Raw genomic sequence first — 18,330 nt, 5'->3', positions numbered from 1 at the left:
CCCCCAAAAATCACTCGGATGTGATATTGGCGAACCTCACACTTCGAACATCGCTCAACTCTACTGAGGACTCAGTGTGCTGCTAGAGCAGGATTTGGCTTCCGCCCGTACTTAACATGCTTCTGTGACGCCCTGGACTAGCCAGGGGTCACAGGTAATCCCAAACACTACCCCTTCCCCTAAAAAGGGTCACAGCAGCCACCCTAAAACCCTGAGTCCCCCCTCAGGTTCTGATGTTCACACCAGGTGGAGGTGGTGCCAGGCGGTTGGCCCTGACCACCGAAAAGTTCGGATGGCCTGAGGCGGGAAAACACAGCAGATCAGTCTGGAGAGTGAAAGGGAGAGGAAGCAGAGGAGTAGTAAGAGTGACAGTGAGGAGTGACAGACCTGTCAGGGGTTCGGGTTGGAGCCCGGACACCCTGTGGCCAGGAGACAGACGGTGGTGGCCGTCTGCAGGAGCTGGGATTACGGCCGGTGGAACCGTAAGGACCGGGGTCGGGCGGTGGCCCACCGGTACTGAACCGGGGAGTCGATTGGAAACCGGAGCACCAGGAGGGACCCAGACGAAGTCCAGAAGCCACTGGACCGAGTAAAATCAACTGATTGCGGCCTGGACCCAAAGTCCTTTCCCACACAAGGCCTGACTGAAGACAACAGCCCCACGATTAGGGATAGAGAGCTACCACCACAGCTAGAGATCCAAAGGGCCAGCGTCCGCAGGCAAACGGGTTCCTCAGCACACACACCGCTGGGGAGCGAACTACCGTCGCTGAAGCGTAGGCAGATACATTCACACAAAAAAGGTGCAGGAGAAAGGCGGAAACAACCAACCCGAAGGGGAGAAGCGCAGCCGGCTGCGGGCACCGTCCACCATCTTGTTTGGTTTACCAGAGACTCCAGTGCATCTGTAAGAGTGAGTATACCAGTGCCCTCGGGCCGAGCACCGCACCGCACCGACACTGCCCTGCGCCAGCATCATAGCAAAAACAGCGACACCTCGGGCCCCGGGACCACCACCCCCTACCCACGGGGTTACCACCAAAGCTGCGCAACACCATCCCCGGGAGCCTAGTCAACGGCAGCGGTGGTGTCCATTACATTCACCACAGCCCCGTGGGTGGCGTCACGAACTCTAAACAAAACCCAAACAACCACCACCCCCCCACCCCCCTTTACAGAGAGGCGGCGGGACCCCCGGGTCCGTGAGCGGCTCGAGCCACCCACCGACGAGCACGGATCAGAGCGGCTCGGCGAAAACCGGAGCCGAGCCCCGGGGCGGTACACATCCATAAAGAAAGAGCTCCGCGCTGCTGAAGTCCTATACAAATCCTTTATTGCATTACAAAGCTCCAAAAGTGCCAGACCACCATCACCCACCCACATATATACATACACACACTGTTCGGACGTACAGTGTGCACATTATATATATATATATATATATATATATATATATATATATATATATATTTATATATATAGCTCTGGAGATTGGATCGAAGTTAATTCCAATCTTTCGGTATGATCGGCCCGATCTGATCCTATCTTTCCAGTGATCACCAACACTAGTTGGAATCAGTAGGCCTCACTACATTATATTACCCTCAAAGTTTCCCTTGAAGGCAAAAATCACATAGTATTTTATATCAGCACCTTATAGTGTAGCATTTTTCACATTTGTGCAAAAGAAACTTTGCAATAATTATGCATAATGGAATAGTTTTAATACAATGTTAAATGGTTAAGTATCTTACCAGAGTCATGCAGAAGGAACTGCTGCTGGACACCATCAATACTGATCTCCTGGAACTCCATGGGGATAACAAGTTGATCAAGGGTTTGAGGTAACCTTGGGATATTGCCAAGTTGCCTTGCTAATCGTATTGTTCTCTTCAGTGATGCTTTCCTTGGCAGAAGTGCTACAACATTAGAATGGGCTCCTGAAATGACGTCTGTGAGAATCTGTTGTGGTGTCCCCTGTGTTGTCCTTGCCCTAGTGACTGCCTCATTAACAAGTCGGATTGCTTCAGGTCTTGCAGCTTGTGCTGCGTGACTGTGAAGATTGACTACTTTCACAACTTCGCCAGATTCATCATTGGTCCAAACACGTCACTTGCAAGTCGACCGTTTTTCACATACCCAGATGGAATGGACATCATCAGCGGTTCTTTTGGAAAAGAAGTAAATGTGATTCTCATGGACAAACTTCCTCCTTCCACGTTTGGACAGAACTGAATTCATAGCTGCAGAAAGTGAATTGCTGTGGAAGCTGACTGATTTTTTGTGGCAGTACACCTCTCTCTTTGTGGAGATTCAGACACTGCTATATTCTGATGTACAGATGGAGTAAAAGCTAGTCTAATGTAACTTGCAGGACATCTGACCTGCTACTTGTTACATCTGCAACAAAACTTGCAACAAAGCAGGTCAGTGCTGAGTCAGGTAAAAGTTGAAAATTGTTTTGATTTTAGGCCTCTTGCACACTTTAATTTTAGAATGGTTTCACACTTGTGTTGGGGCCGCCAGAGGTCAATCCGCTCTGGATCTGACATCCAGCTGACCCCGGGGCAATGCTGGCGGAATGCTGGCATTCCGCTTGCATTGCCCATAGAAGTGAACGGCTGGGTTCCGTGATCTGCAGCCGCCCGTTTGCTTTCGTAATGCCGCATTCCGCTATCAGTGTCAGAACAAAAAGAAGAGCATTTTCTTCTTTTCGTTCCGCTGCAGGTTAGTGGAACGGCAGCATTACAGAAGCGAACAGGCGGCCTGTAGTTCATATGTAGCGGAAGTGTGAAAGCACCCTTATGCTGTCACTGTTTTAGAACGCCAAGGCACGTGCTTTACTGGCATTTTTGTGAGCGCTTTTGTGAGCGCTCTCGGTAATGACCCATAAGATACAGGCTATTGATGAACGCTAAGTGCTCAAAAATAGCTCCTGTAATAAAATAAAAAGAGCTGGCCGAAACAACACCTCGCTTTTCCAGCCATTGACTTATATATTCAAAATTGGCAATCTTCTTAGCGTAAGTAAGTGCCTACTGTGAAAGAGGTCTTAGGGCTAAAACACAAGGTCGAAATTCCCTACCTAATTTGGGGCCGAAACATCTGGGGGCAAAAAGCTGGGGGCGAAATATCCGTGGGCGAACTGCTGTTGGCGAAATGTGCGGGGGCGAAAAATCCTGGGGGCGAACTGCTGGGGGCAAAACATTCGTGAGTGAAAACGTCCGAGGGCGAACTGCTGGGGGCGAACTGCTGGGGGCGAAACATCTGGGGGCGAACTGCTGGGGGCGAAACATCCGGGGAGAACTGCCGGGGGCGAAACATTTGGGGGCGAACTGCTGGGGGCGAAACGTCCGGGGGCGAATTGCTGGGGGCGAAACTTCCAACTTCCATAAACTTTTTAGTGTCACATTCCTAAACTTCACTTTAAAAAAATAAATAAATAAATAACTGAAAAATGTAAAGTATTAATGTTGTAATGTTTTGTTTAGATATTATTTGTTTTTAAATGAGCAAAATAAAAAATAAAAAAAAAGTTTGATATTTTCCGCTCTTAAACACTAGGGGGAGCAGCTGCTGAAATCCTACAGAAATTCCACTGTAGACATATCTCACATTACAGCTGCAGTAAAGTGGGCGGAGTCTGCTCTCCTGTGTGTGATGTCACCTCCCCCTCCCAATCTGGGGGTTTCTAAAGGATAACAGAATGAAATTTAGGATCACAGTGCAGAGCCATTTTACTGGTGACCAGAAATGTCTAAAGTGTCACCAAGGACAGCAGGAGTATCACACAGGATAGGATTAGATACCCAGCTCAGCAGACAATATCACACAGGACAGGATTAGATGCACAGCTCAGCAGATGGTATCACACAGGATAGGATTAGATACACAGCTCAGCAGACAGTATCACACAGGATAGGATTAGATACACAGCTCAGCAGAGGGTATTACACAGGATAGGATTAGATACACAGCTCAGCAGACCGTATCACACAGGATAGGATTACATACAGCTCAACAGACAGTATCACACAGGATAGGATTAGATACCCAGCTCTGGAGACAGTATCACACGATAGGATTAGATACAGCTCAGCAGAGGGTATCACACAGGATAGGATTAGATACACAGCTAAGCAGAGGGTATCACACGATAGTATTAGATACCCAGCTCTGGAGACAGTATCACACAGGATAGGATTAATACATGGCTCAGCAGACAGTATCACACAGGATAGGATTAGATACTGTCTGCTGAGTTGCTGTATCACACAAGAGAGGATTAGATACATGGCTTAGCAGACAGCATCACATAAGACAGGATTAGATACACGTCTCAGCAGGCAGTATCAAATAGGAGAGGATTAGATACACGGCTTAGCAGACAGTATTACATAGGACAGGATTAGATACACGGCTCAGCAGATGGTACCACACAGGACAGGATTAGATACACAGCTCCGAAGACAGTATCACATAGGACAGGATTAGATACACGGCTCAACAGGCAGTATCACATAGGAGAGGATTAGATACACAGCTTAGCAGACAGTATGACACGGGATAAGTTTAGATACCGCAACTCAGCAGACAGTAACACATAGGAGGGGATTAGATACACAGGGGTGGGGGAGGGGGACCGGTACTCACGCACTACTTTGCATGCATGCCCGCAGCGGCTGCAGCAAGGAGAGCAGGGGTAAGTGGGGGGCTGTCAGTGGAGACGGTAGCAGCGGCAGAGGAGGTAGGGGGTCGGTGCGCACATGCTCTGAATAAACGCACATAAACAAATACACACACACAGCTCTGCTGCATGGATGCCGGCGGTGGGGGAAGTGCGGGGCTGGGTAGAACGGGGGGAGGGGGTGTCATTGCAGACGGTAATCTACCGCTGCACGACGCTCCAGCTGTCGGTAACAGCACTATTTTAGGATTTGTTGATGGTACTGCTTGCTCCTTCAGATCCTGGCTGTAGGGGAAAAATGCAGCCCAGCCCAAAGCGTGGGCTATGGAAAAATGGCGGCTGAACACACCCACGGCTGTGAATTGGGCAGCCCACATAGGCGTTACCATTTCAATTGTAACAGAACTAATGGGGCAAGGAAAGAAAAGAAAAGCGAACAAGGTCCAATAATAAATGATTTTTATTCCAAGGAACAATTATAGGTACAGGATATGTAATAGGGTGGTGAACAATTACTCAATCAGCAATACACATCGTAGTAGGTATAGCCTGTGTAATCCCCAAAAAGAATCTCAACGATAATAGGAGGTTATGCTAATTTCACATACCTCATAACAATTAATGTGTTAATATATCCACAAGCTATGTAGGTTCATTCAAATGCGAAAATATAGCAGTTATTGACAGAAAAATGTATTATGTGAACATCAAGAGCTGATGGCAAACAATCACCATCACAATAGATGAATTACACTTAATAGTTAGGGTACACGACAATTTGTCTATTTTCATAGCAATTAATAATAGCATAATTACATAAACAGGAGTTGTCAAATAAGCACCATCACAATAGAAGAATTGCATAATAGTAATAGAAGTGCACAACAATTAGTCTATTTTCACAGAATTTAAGCATAATGGTGAAAATTAGCCACACAGCTCGTGGTATTACACTGTCTCAACCTGTATAATAATAACAATAGCAAGATATCTGTTGTTAAATAGAGAAGGCTGTAAATTCATAACCACTATTAGAATAAACAATTTGCAATGGCTATAATTAACATAAGTGCTAAGCACTATTTATATGTACAGCTAATAGCAAATAAATTACTATATTTAGATTAGCCACATAGTTTGAAAAGCGTGGAACCTGACAGCAAAATCAGCTGGAGATGCTTAAGGTTATCCACTGCATAAAAAAATCATTATATGCATGGCCACAATGAAGGCAACAAAGACTAACAAAAAATACATACTTGGAGACAAAATTAATCGCTATCTGCTATGGAGATATAAAGCAGCGTGATAGTTATAAACCTAGCAGAATAGAACCAAAATGGCTGAGAGTGTGATAGCTCCTACGCCCGACGGCCGTTTCGAAAACCTTCATCGGGGGGGGGGTTGGAATCCGACTACTATCACCTATGTCCACGAGGTGCTGTAAATTGAGCCTGCACTGTCGTGCTAAAACTTGGAATGTAAAATGGCAGCCCCCATTGCCAGATTTCCAGGATTATAAAAACTGAAAGACATCTTTATTTAAAGCAAGATAACATTATAACTGCATGTTATTTGACAAGTAATCATTGTTTGGATTATAGAAATCTGTGACACCTTACCTTTAAGACTAGTTTCACACTTGCGTTGATTTGCATCCGTCACAATCAGTTGTGTGACTGATGCAACGGATGCGTTGCAGATAGTGGCACAACGGCCAGCTTTTGTGAACGATCAGCTGATCGCTGAGAAAAGCCGGGCGATCGGCTGATCGCTCAGAAAAGACGGGCGATCGGCTGATCGCTCAGAAAATCCGGGCGATCGGCTGATCGCTCAGAAAAGCCGGGCGATCGGCTGATCGCTCAGAAAAGCCGGGCGATCGGCTGATCGCTCAGAAAAGCCGGGCGATCGGCTGATCGCTCAGAAAAGCCGGGCGATCGGCTGATCGCTCAGAAAAGCCGGGCGATCGGCTGATCGCTCAGAAAAGCCGGGCGATCGGCTGATCGCTCAGAAAAGCCGGGCGCTGGGTGATCAGCTGATTGCTCTCAAAAGCCAGGCGATCAACTAATTATTCGGCTGGAGAGAGAGAGAGAGATACACAGACATTGATTTCAAGTATTAAACACGAGCTGAGCATGCGCAGTGAAAAGAAAAAAAAATGATTCCGCTGCTCAAAAAACGCTACATGCTGTGTTCCTGCCGCCCGACGGTCAGTTGTTCTACGACTGATCCGTCACGCGGCGGATGCAACGCAGGGCCATCAGTTGCAATCCGTCGTCCATACAAGTCAATGGGGAAAAAACGGAATCCTGAAAAATATTTTGCAGGATACCGTATTTCCTCAAGGCGACGCATTGCAACTGATACAAAACAACGCAAGTGTGAAACCAGCCTAACAAAGAAACTGAAACTATACAATCATTATCTAAAGTAAAACAGAGGTCTCTGCTGCATTAGGGGTGCTTCACACACAGCGAGATCGCTGCTGAGTCACGGTTTTTGTGACGCAGCAGTGACGTCATTAGCGATCTCGCTGTGTGTGACACTGAGCAGCGATCTTGCCCCTGCTGTGAGATCGCTGCTCGTTACACACAGCCCTGGTTCGTTTTTTTTTATTGTTGCTCTCCCGCTGTGACGCACAGATCGCTGTGTGTGACAACGAGAGAGCGACGAAATGAAGCGAGCAGGGAGCAGGAGTTGGCGTCTGGCAGCTGCGGTAAGCTGTAACCAGGGTAAACATCGGGTAACCAAGGTGGTTATCCGATATTTACCTTCGTTACTAGCCTCCGCCGCTCTCACACTGCCTGTGCTGTCGGCTCCTGCTCTCTGCACATGTAGCTGCAGTACACATCGGGTTAATTAACCCGATGTGTACTGTAGCTAGGGGAGCAGGGAGCCAGCGCTAAGCAGTGTGCGCGGCTTCCTGCTCTCTGCACATGTAGCTGCAGGACACATCGGGTTAATTAACCCGATGTGTACTGTAGCTAGGAGAGCAGGGAGCCAGCGCTAAGCAGTGTGCGCGGCTCCCTGCTCTCTGCACATGTAGCAACGTTATGATTGCTGCTGCATCGCTGTGTTTGACAGCCAAGCAGCGATCATAACAGCGACATACAAGGTCGCTGTTATGTCACAGAAAATGGTGACGTAACAGCGATGTCGTTGTTGCTGTCGCTATGTGTGAACCCAGCCTTACACCAGGGGAGACACAGGCCAGGCTCTTACACAAAGGCAAAATGGAGGGTGGATTTAACAAAATAGATTTTTCTCTCATTAAAGCAATACACAAATGGATGAATAAAGAGTACAACTTGGCTATAAAAAAAAAACTGTATTCTCCCATCAAAAATTAGAAAAAAGAATGTGTAAAAAGATGAATAGTTTGTAAAGAATCCATCATAAAACGTACACAACCGTAATGACCCATGAAAATAAATGAACTCTTTATTAACAGATAGTAAAAGTCTATTAATATTTACTAAAACAGACATTATATTCATGACTATGGCTTCCCTCCTGTGTGAATTCTCTCATGTGTAATAAGATTTGATTTCTGAGCAAAACATTTCCCACATTCTGAACATGAATATGGCTTCACTCCTGTGTGAATTCTCTCATGTTTAATGAGATCTGATTTGGTGGCAAAACATTTCTCACATTCTGAACATGAATAAAGCTCTCCTGTGTGAATTCTCTCATGTCTAATTAAAGGTGATTTCTGAGCAAAACATTTCCCACATTCTGAACATGAATATGGCTTCAATCCTGTGTGAATTCTCTCATGTCTAATGAGACCTAATTTGGTAGTAAAACATTTGTCACATTCTGAACATGAATAAAGCTTCCCTCCTGTGTGAATTCTCTCATGTGTAATAAGAGCTGATTTCTGAGCAAAACATTTCTCACATTCTGAACATGAATATGGCTTCCCTCCTGTGTGAATTCTCTTATGTGTAATAAGAGTTGATATCTGAGCAAAACATTTCTCACATTCTGAGCATGAATATGGCTTCTCTCCTGTGTGAATTCTCTCATGTGTAATGAGTTCTGGTTTGGAAGAAAAACATTTCCCACATTCTGCACATGAATATGGCTTCTCTCCTGTGTGAATTTTCTCATGTCTAATAAGATGTGATTTCCGAGCAAAACATTTCCCACATTCTGAGCATGAATATGGCTTCTCTCCTGTGTGAATTCTCTCATGTGTAATGAGTTCTGATTTGGAAGAAAAACATTTCCCACATTCTGCACATGAATATGGCTTTACTCCTGTGTGAATTTTCTCATGTCTAATAAGATGTGATTTCTGAGCAAAACATTTCTCACATTCTGAACATGAATATGGCTTCTCTCCTTTGTGACTTTCACTTCCCTTAGCATTCTGTGTTGAACTCCTGGTACCGTCACCTGCCATAAATAAAATTGAAGTTATAAGCTTTTAATAATATAACCTCAAACATACACAGACACACAAAAATCCATACAAATATCAAAGTGTGTAGCAAAGTTATACTTAAAAAAACCTATGTGACAGAAAATACCCAAAATGATATAACTTTAAAAACTGCACCATTCGAAATGCTCAAAACGAAATTCAATAAAACGTATCTACAAAAGCATATCCAGGATACTTTGGCATTGCATTACTGCTGTAGAAATATTAGATAAAAGGGATTTGTGCCGCATCCGTCTATCTATTGATTTTCTGCCATACATAGACATTTGTAACGTTATATATTAATCGTATCATTATTTGCATCTGCTATCCTTCGCTGCCATCTTCTGGTCATTGTTGTTATTACGCTGTAATTTTATGTTATTGTATCTTCCCATAATACCTTTGAGCGGTAATCCCTCCTTCTTCAGGCCTGACTTCCTGCGGGGGACTTTTTTTTGCCTTGTTGGAACCACATGCTTCAGGAGTGGAGAAAGGATTCTCTTGTTACCTTTAATCTGGTGCGCCTATAACAGCTTTAATCTACAGTGCTAACTTCACCTCATCTTCATCCTTTCATCATCTCTGACATCTCCCTTCTTTGAGGTACCGTGTTTTTCCAAAAATAATACAGTGTCTTATATTTTTTTTTGCCCCCCAAAAAAGCACTAGGGCTTATTTTTGGAGGAGGTCTTATTCTTGGAGAAAGAACGTCTGTGTGGTTCCCAGGTCCTCCTGTGATCTCCGGTCGGTGCTGCACGCCGTTCTCCCCTGCTGCTAGCTGACACGCTGACACACACAGCAGATCACACACACAAACACAGAAGATCACACACACACACAGCAGATCACACACACTGCAGATCGCAGATATACACAGCAGATCACACACAGGCGATCACAGATACACACAGCCGATCGCAGGCACACACAGCCGATCGCAGACACACACAGCAGATCACACACACACATCACATCACATCCAGCACTTACGGCCACAGTGAATGAGAGCGAGTCACGTGTCCTGCCGCAGGTCCTGTTCGTTGCGCTCCACTGCACTGCCTCTCAGGATTCTGCCGGCGAGAAGAGATCGGTGTCGCTGGATGAGGTGAGTGTGTATGCGATCCGATGTGTGTGCGATCCGATGTGTGTGCGTGTGATTTGATGTTTGTGTGTGCGATCTGACTGTGTGTGCGATCCAATGTTTGTTTGTGAGATCTGGTGTGTGTGTGAGATCTGATTGTGTGTGTGTGTGTGTGTGTGTGTGAGAACTGATGTGTGCAGGTGTGTGATCACTGCAGGTCCTGCTGCTCAGTGTCGGGTGAGTGCAATTGCCGGGTGCCGCTGTATATAATAAAGTGTCCTGCAGTATCTGTATCTTTTTTAGCTGCACGGACACTTCATTATTGATCCGCGACCAGGGCTTATTTTCGGGGGAGGGCTTATATTTAAGCCTTTCTCCGAAAATGCTGAAAATCCCTGCTAGGGCTTATTTTTGGGGGAGGTCTTATTTTTGGAAAAACACGTTATTATAAATAAAGACTGTTGACTTATCACTGCATCATCCTTCCCACAACCGCGCAAAGTCGTTGAGGCCTAGGAGCACCGATTAGTGAGTAATGCTATCCGCCATTGTTTATATAGAGATCTGTGATCAAATCTCAGTCACATCTCATCCACATATATCGGTGGCAGAATAGTAACAAGAGACCTAAGCCTAAAGTGTCCGTACGCATATACATCGTCTGCTAGCAAGTCTTTACCGTCTGCCATCTTACCTAAAGAATGTCCACAAAAAGCACAGTGAACCCATCTGCAACTGAAACGCATCATGTTCCTGACACCAAAGATGCTGCAGGAGCAGAGTCCACACTTACTGCAGAGCAGGACGTACGACCCAAACGTGTATCTAAGCCGACACAAAGAGAGAACCTTGAGACTACTAGAGACGAGTTCCATGATAACCTAGAACATCTATGGGGCAAAGGTGATCACTATTTAGCAGCTCTTCCATGCTCCAACAGTGACGCCGCAGAGTTAACCGCCACATTGAATCGTTTATCTGCTGCCTATGACTGCTATCAGAGATTGTCGGCAAGGTACATCTCATTCTTGAGTACTTATGACATGGAAAATGCCCCAGCAGAAATAGATGAAAGTGAAGCTCTTTTCCAAGAAAAGGCCTCATTAGTGCGAGACGCGCAGAATAAGGCAGAGCTCCGCATCGCTCACCTCCAAGAGGCTAGGTCATGTCGTACAACGTCAACCAAAATCACGTCTCAGTCTTCCAGATCATCTCACTCCACGAAGTTGACATTGTCCGACAAGCTACTGGAGATCCGTGCGGCTGCAGAGGAAGCTACAGTAAAAAGCTCCTTTGCTAAGAAAGAGGCTGAAGTGGAAGCAGAAGCTCAAAGAAATGAGATGGAAGCTCAGAGAAACAAGATGGAAACTCAAAAGAAATTAAAAAATACTCCAAGCAGAAAAGGAAGAAGCAACAGCCCTTGCTAAACTGAAGATCCTTGAACAAGTGCTGGGACAAGATCATAATTTGGACTGTCTTATTCCAGGAGAAATGGAGGACCCAGTTGAACGCACTACTGACTACGTGCGAAGACATTTAACATCTACACCAACACCACCTCCGTTTCCTAACACGGATGCATCGGCAACCCAAGAGATGTCGCCACCTACTGTTGACAAGGTAACTTCCAGCACTAACTCACAATTTAGGCCGCAGCCAGCGGACCCATTAGAGACCAAACCGCAGCTTAACCCTTATGTCGCATCATTTCGTCCTGATTTGTCGCTGTCATATAAACCAGAGAACTTACATTTCCCACGGATATCACAAGTTCATCCTGCAGCAATGGCCGGGAGATCGGACATGTCTGACTTCGCCAGATACATGATTCGCCGAGAGTTAATAAATATCAGTCTCTCAAAGTTTGACGACCGTGCCGAGAATTAGAGAGCCTGCAAGCAGTGATTCAAGATCTTAACCTCACCGGCAAGGAACAACTGGATTTGCTTGTTAATTGGTTGGGCCCTGAATCAGCAGAGTGCATCAAGACAATATGGGCAGTTTATCTGGACTATTCAGATGCAGGCCTTATAGCAGCCTGGGAGAGGCTGGAAGAAACCTATGGAAGCTCAGAAGCAATAGAATGTGCCTTATTTAAGAGACTGCAAAGCTTCCTAAGGATAATGAACAAGAACAATAGAAAACTTCAAGATCTGAGCGATCTTCTAAAGGAAATAGAATTGGCAAAATTAGACCCACGCCTTTCAGGACTGAGCTACCTAGATACTGCTCAATCATTAATTGGCGTTAATCCAATAGTGTCAAAATTACCACACGGCATGCAAGATAAATGGGCAGACATTGGCTCATGATACAAGAGGCAGTATAATGTGTCCTTTCCCCCCTTTTTGCATTTTTCCAGGTTCATCAGTGACCAAGCTCGGAAGAGGAACGATCCCAGCTTCGACTTCACTGAACCTACTCCACCAGCATCATCATCTTCTATAAGGTATGATAACATCGCCAAACGAAGAGAGTCAAGGAACACAGTGTCCGTGAGAAAGACCGATGTTGCACCTATTGAACCAGCCTTCACTGAAACAAATTATGTTACTCCTGCAGTTAAGAACAATAACCGCATGTGCCCTATCCACAAAAGGCCTCACCCACTAAAGGAATGCTGTGGATTCAGAGCAAGGACCTTGCAGGAGCGTAAAAATACCCTCAAGGAGCTCGGGATTTGTTATCAATGTTGCACCTCTTCAGACCACCTCGCAAGGGACTGCAAGGCAGTCATTAAGTGCACAGAATGTAGTAGTGACGAACACGTTATATCTATGCATCCCACACCAGCTCCAAACAACTCACAACCTTCCGCATCCAATCCTGCTCAAAAGCATGGCAGGGAGCCACAGGTTCCTAACCCAACTGCAACCGCCGTCACCTCCTCATGCATTGAGTTTTATGGAAAAGGAACTGGACCTAAATGCTGTGCCAAGGTGTGTCTGGTCAAGGTCTATTGAGAAGGACAGCCAGACAAGATCTCCAAAATGTATGCCATAATAGATGAACAAAGTAACCAGTCTCTAGCAAGGCCCAAAGTCTTTGAGATCTTCAACATAAAGAGACAAACGACCCCATATAACCTCAACACTTGCTCTGGTCGTGTCGAGATTTCTGGTAGGAGAGCCTCTGGGTACATAGTCTCTTCAGTCAAAGGAAACGTGCACATACCCTTGCCAACCCTAATTGAATGTGACCAGATACCTGATAACAGGGAGGAGATTCCCACTCCGGAAGCCGCCCTTCATCATCGCCACTTGAGGCACCTAGCTAAGGAAATTCCTCCTTTGGACATGAATGCTGAAATCCTAATCCTACTCGGAAGGGACATTCTGAAGGTCCACAAAGTGCGCCATCAATGCAACAGCCCAGATGATGCTCCATATGCCCAAAGACTCGATCTAGGCTGGGTAATCGTGGGCGACGTGTCTGGTTAGAAGTCACGAGACATCCAAAGTCAACACCTGTAAAACATACGTGCTCCAAAACGGTCGCACAACTCACTTTAAGCCATGCCCTCGTCACTACGAAGTAAAAGAAAGGTTCTCAAATTGCATCCAGGAGCCTGATATCATTCCCACCCCCTACGGAGACTGCATAGGGAGAACAGTGTTTCGCACGACAAAGGATGACAACAAGGTCGCCTTATCCATAGAAGACAAGGAGTTTCTTAAAATGATGGACAGTGGATTTGTCAAAAATGAATCTGGCCGCTGGGTTGCTCCCTTACCCTTCAAGACTACGAGGACTAAGCTTCCTAACAATTATGAACAGGCGTTCTCTAGGTTCATCTCACTGCAGAGAACATTAAAGAACAAGCCTGAAATGAAGGAACATTTCATAGCTTTTATGGACAAGATATTTCGCAATGACCACGCAGAGCCAGCTCCGCCATTGCAAGCTGATGAAGAATGCTGGTACCCACCTTCCTTTGGAGTATATCATCCAAGAAAGCCAAAACAAATCAGAGTGGTGTTTGATTCAAGCGCCAAACATGGCGGTGTATCTCTGAATGACGTTCTCCTCACTGGTCGCAATCTGACTCATAACATTCAGAAAAAAACTGGTCGCCATCACCGCTGACATCGAACAAATGTTCCATTGTTTCATCGTGCGACAAGACCACAGAAATTATCTCTGTTTCCTATGGCACCGAGACAACGACACCAATAAGGAAATGGTCGAATACCGCATGAAGGTGCATGTGTTCGGCAACAGTCCTTCTCCTGCAGTCGCTACATATGGCCTACGTAGGACGGCCTGACGGCGAAACTGAATTCGGGAAGGACGCCCAACAGTTAGTTGAAAAGGACTTCTATGTGGACAATGGACTTAAATCCTGCCCACAACAGAAGAAGCCATAGATCTGCTTAAGCGGACGCAAGGTATGCTTTCTAAAGCTCATCTAAGGTTGCATAAAATTGCCTCAAATAGTGCTGTTGTCATGAAGGCTTTTCACCCTAATGATCATGCCACAGAGTTCCAGGACGTGAATCTAGGCTCAGACAATCCATCAGTACAGAGAAGTCTGTGCCTGAGGTGGAACTTGTTAAAGGACTCCTTCAGCTTTCAAGCCAATGGCGCCGAAAAACCATTTACTAAGCATGGGGTTCTGTCGGTGGTGAACAGTCTATATCAGGGGTCTCAAACTCGGCTGGGTGTATGGGCCGCACAGAGGAAAAAAAATAATTTGGGGGGCCGCATTCTTTGCAGGACAAAGTGACATTTTTATTGATACCATATATATTTTATTGTTTTTTTACACACCTTGGGATCACGGATTTTGAACATTTTCATTTGTTCATTATAGCAAACGTGCACATTCTTTGTTTAAATATAAAACATTTTTTTTTATATTTTATTCCTTTCTTGTAACTAATAGTCTTACAATTAGCACTATATAGAAATTTTGACCAACATCTTTTAGTAATGTTCCCCATATTGTTGTAACATACCCATCCTTGTCCCCTTGTAGTATTGTGCCCCATCCCACAGTAATGTGCCCATCCTTATCCCCTTGTAGTATTGTACCCCTTCCTAGTCCCCATCCCATAGTAATGTGCTCATCCTTGTCCCCATCCCATAGTAATGTGCTCATCCTTGTCCCCATCCCATAGTAATGTGCTCATCCTTGTCCCCTTGTAGTATTGTACCCCCATCCTAGTCCCCATCCTAAAGTAATGTTCCCCATCCTTGTCCCCATGTAATAGTAATGTGTTCATCCTTGTCCCCATCTTATAGTAATGTCCCCAATCTATAGTAATGTGTCCATTCTTGTCCCCCATCTTATAGTAATGTGCCCATCCTTTAGTAATGTGCCAACCTTGTCCCCACCCTATAGTAATGTCCCCAGCATTATCCCTATTCTATAGTAATGTTTCCCATCCTTGTCCCCTTGTAGTAATGTCCCCATCCTACAGAAATGTGCCCACCTTGTCCCCATCCTGTAGTAATGTCCCCATCCTATAGTGCTGTGCCCATCCTAGTCCCCATCCTATAGTACTGTGCCCACCTTTTCCCCATCCTATAGTAATGTGCCCATCCTAGTCCCCATCCTACAGTAAAGTGGCCACCTTGTCCCCATCCTATAGTAATGTCCCCAGCCTTGTCCCCATTCTATAGTCATGTGCCCATCCTAGTCCCTATCCTATAGTAATGTGCCCATCCTAGTCCCTATCCTATAGTAATGTCCCAATCCTATAGTAATGTCCCCATCAAATAGTATTGTGCCCATCCTTGTAATGACCCAATCCTATAGTAATGTCCCCAGCCTTATCCCCATCTCATAGTAATGTGTGCACTTTGTCCCCATCCTGTAGTAATGGGTCAGCAGCTCCCCTCACCTTCCACAGACGCCGGAGTGAAGCTGAGGGGAGTGGTCTGCAGCCCCAGATCCACAGTGATTGGAGAGTTCGGTCACAAGGCCGGTCTCTCCAATCAGAGCTGGGGGCGAGTGAAACACAGGTCACCCAGCTCCAGCCAATAATCAGGGCTACAGCTGCTCTGATCTTGGCTGGATTTCAATGTTTCAGCGATTTTCAAAGGCTGAAACATTAGTGGCTGTGATTGGCTGACGAACACCACTCGGCCAATCACAGCCTCCGTAGGTCCGGGGAGGAGACACCACCCCTCCTGAGGTCAGGCAGAGGTCCCCTCCTCCCCGAATCTAAGGTATTTGCAGCGATCGCAGCCACCGGGGCTGCGATTTCGCCATGACGTACTGGGTACGTCATGGGTCCTTAAGTACCAGGGAGCCATAACGTACCCAGTACGTCATAGGCCGCTAACGGGTTAACCACACACACCATTCTTCTCACCTGTCCCGCGCTCCCGCGGCTGCCTCATCTCTGCTTCGTGCGGCCCCAGGGCACGTGCCCCTGTTCACTATCGCGGCAGGTGCAGTGTCACTGTCAGTGATTTATGTCAGATGATTGTATTGCCGGCGCGAGAGTGCAGCACCCGCAACACATTCATCTGACATAAAGTGCAGACAGTGGCTGCGGTCCCTGCACCTGCCGCGATAGTGAACTTGGGCACGGGCCTGGGGGCCGCACAAACTACCCTGAGGGGCCGCATGCGGCCCGTGGGCCACGTGTTTGAGACCCCTGGTCTATATGATCTACTGACTATACAAGGCAAGCTTCTGCCGAGACAACTCTCAGAATCCATTAAGGACTGGGATGTACCACTCCCTACGGACAAACAACTAAAGTGGAAGTGAATCTATTTGTGCCTTGGATAAGGTCTGCATACCACGCTGTTACATTCCGACATCCCTTTCTACGAGTCATAGGAAGGAGATTCATGTATTTGCTGATGCCTCCAATGAAGCTAATGCAGCCGTTGCTTATTTGAAGGTTACAGACTCTAACAATGAAGCCCATGTTGGATTTCTGTTTGGGAAGGCCAAACTGGCACTTAAACCCGAGCTCACTATACCCAGACTCTAGCTCTGTGGGGCTATACTAGCCATAGATATTGCAGACTTCATACAAAGTGAACTAGCTATTCACGTGGACTATACAAGATTTTACACAGACAGTAAGGTAGTTCTGGGTTACATATACAACCAGACTAAACGCTTTTATGTCTACATCAGTAACCGCGTCGAAAGAATAAGGAGATCCTCTAAACCTCAGCAATGGCAGCACGTTCCATCCCATCTGAACCCTGCGGATCTCGCTACCAGACCAGTGTCTGCTGGTGCCTTCGCAAACTCTTCTTGGTTAACCGGACCAGAGTTCCTTCACAACCGGTGCGAAAAGACTGCCGTTGAAGACAGCTTCAGCATTCAGGATCCAGATGTCGACCCAGAGATTCACCCTGATGTCAACACCTTCATCACCAAATCCAAGGAGAAGGTTGGCTTGAACTGTTGGTGATTTAAGCGGTTCTCAAGATGGACAAGGCTGGTTCGTGTCATTGCAAGGTTAGGCCATATAGTAAAATGCTACCTCAATAAGGACAGTAACACTGATTGCCGTGGTTGGCATGTCTGCCATAAGCCTCTTTCTGCAGAAGACATTGTTCTGAGTGAACTGTTTGTGATACGCAATGTGCAGCAAAATGTTTTTCACAAGGAACTGGAATGTATACGTAACAAACAAGACATTCCTAAAAACAGCCCCATTGTCGACTTAAACCCAGTAACGGACGAGAGGGATTTACTGAAAGTCGGTGGTCGTTTAAACAAGGCTAAGTTGTACGAGGCGGAAAATAATCCTCTAATTATTCCTGGCTATCATCATATCACCACTCTACTAATACGACATTATCATGAAAAAAATCAAACATCAAAGTAGACACTTTACCGAAGGCGCCTTAAGAGCCGCAGGCCTCTGGATTGTGGGAACAAAGACAAGTTTCCCATGTAATTCATCATTGTGTTTAGTGTCGTAAGACAAGAGGAAAACTGCAACAACAACAGATGTCCGAATTGCCTGTTGATAGGACAATTACAGAGCCACCATTTCCCTATGTTGGCTTTGATGTTTTTGGCCCATGGCCAGTTGCTGAACGTCGGACCAGAGGCGGACATGTGGAAAGTAAATGTTGGGCAGTATTGTTCACGTGCATGAGTGTGCGGGAAATACACATAGAAGTCGTAGAATCCATGGATTCCTC

The 18,330-nt window shown here is 45.9% G+C and overlaps 1 pseudogene; it reads right to left on the bottom strand.

The window, feature by feature from the left end:
* LOC142272823 (uncharacterized) overlaps nucleotides 1–18,330 on the bottom strand; it is a 119,170-nt pseudogene that overhangs the window by 76,147 nt on the left and 24,693 nt on the right.

The sequence above is a fragment of the Anomaloglossus baeobatrachus genome, unplaced genomic scaffold (genome assembly GCF_048569485.1).
Source record: "Anomaloglossus baeobatrachus isolate aAnoBae1 unplaced genomic scaffold, aAnoBae1.hap1 Scaffold_356, whole genome shotgun sequence".
Taxonomy (NCBI): domain Eukaryota; kingdom Metazoa; phylum Chordata; class Amphibia; order Anura; family Aromobatidae; genus Anomaloglossus; species Anomaloglossus baeobatrachus.
Note: the sequence above shows the minus strand (reverse complement) of the source record. Positions and strands in the feature narration are given on the sequence as shown.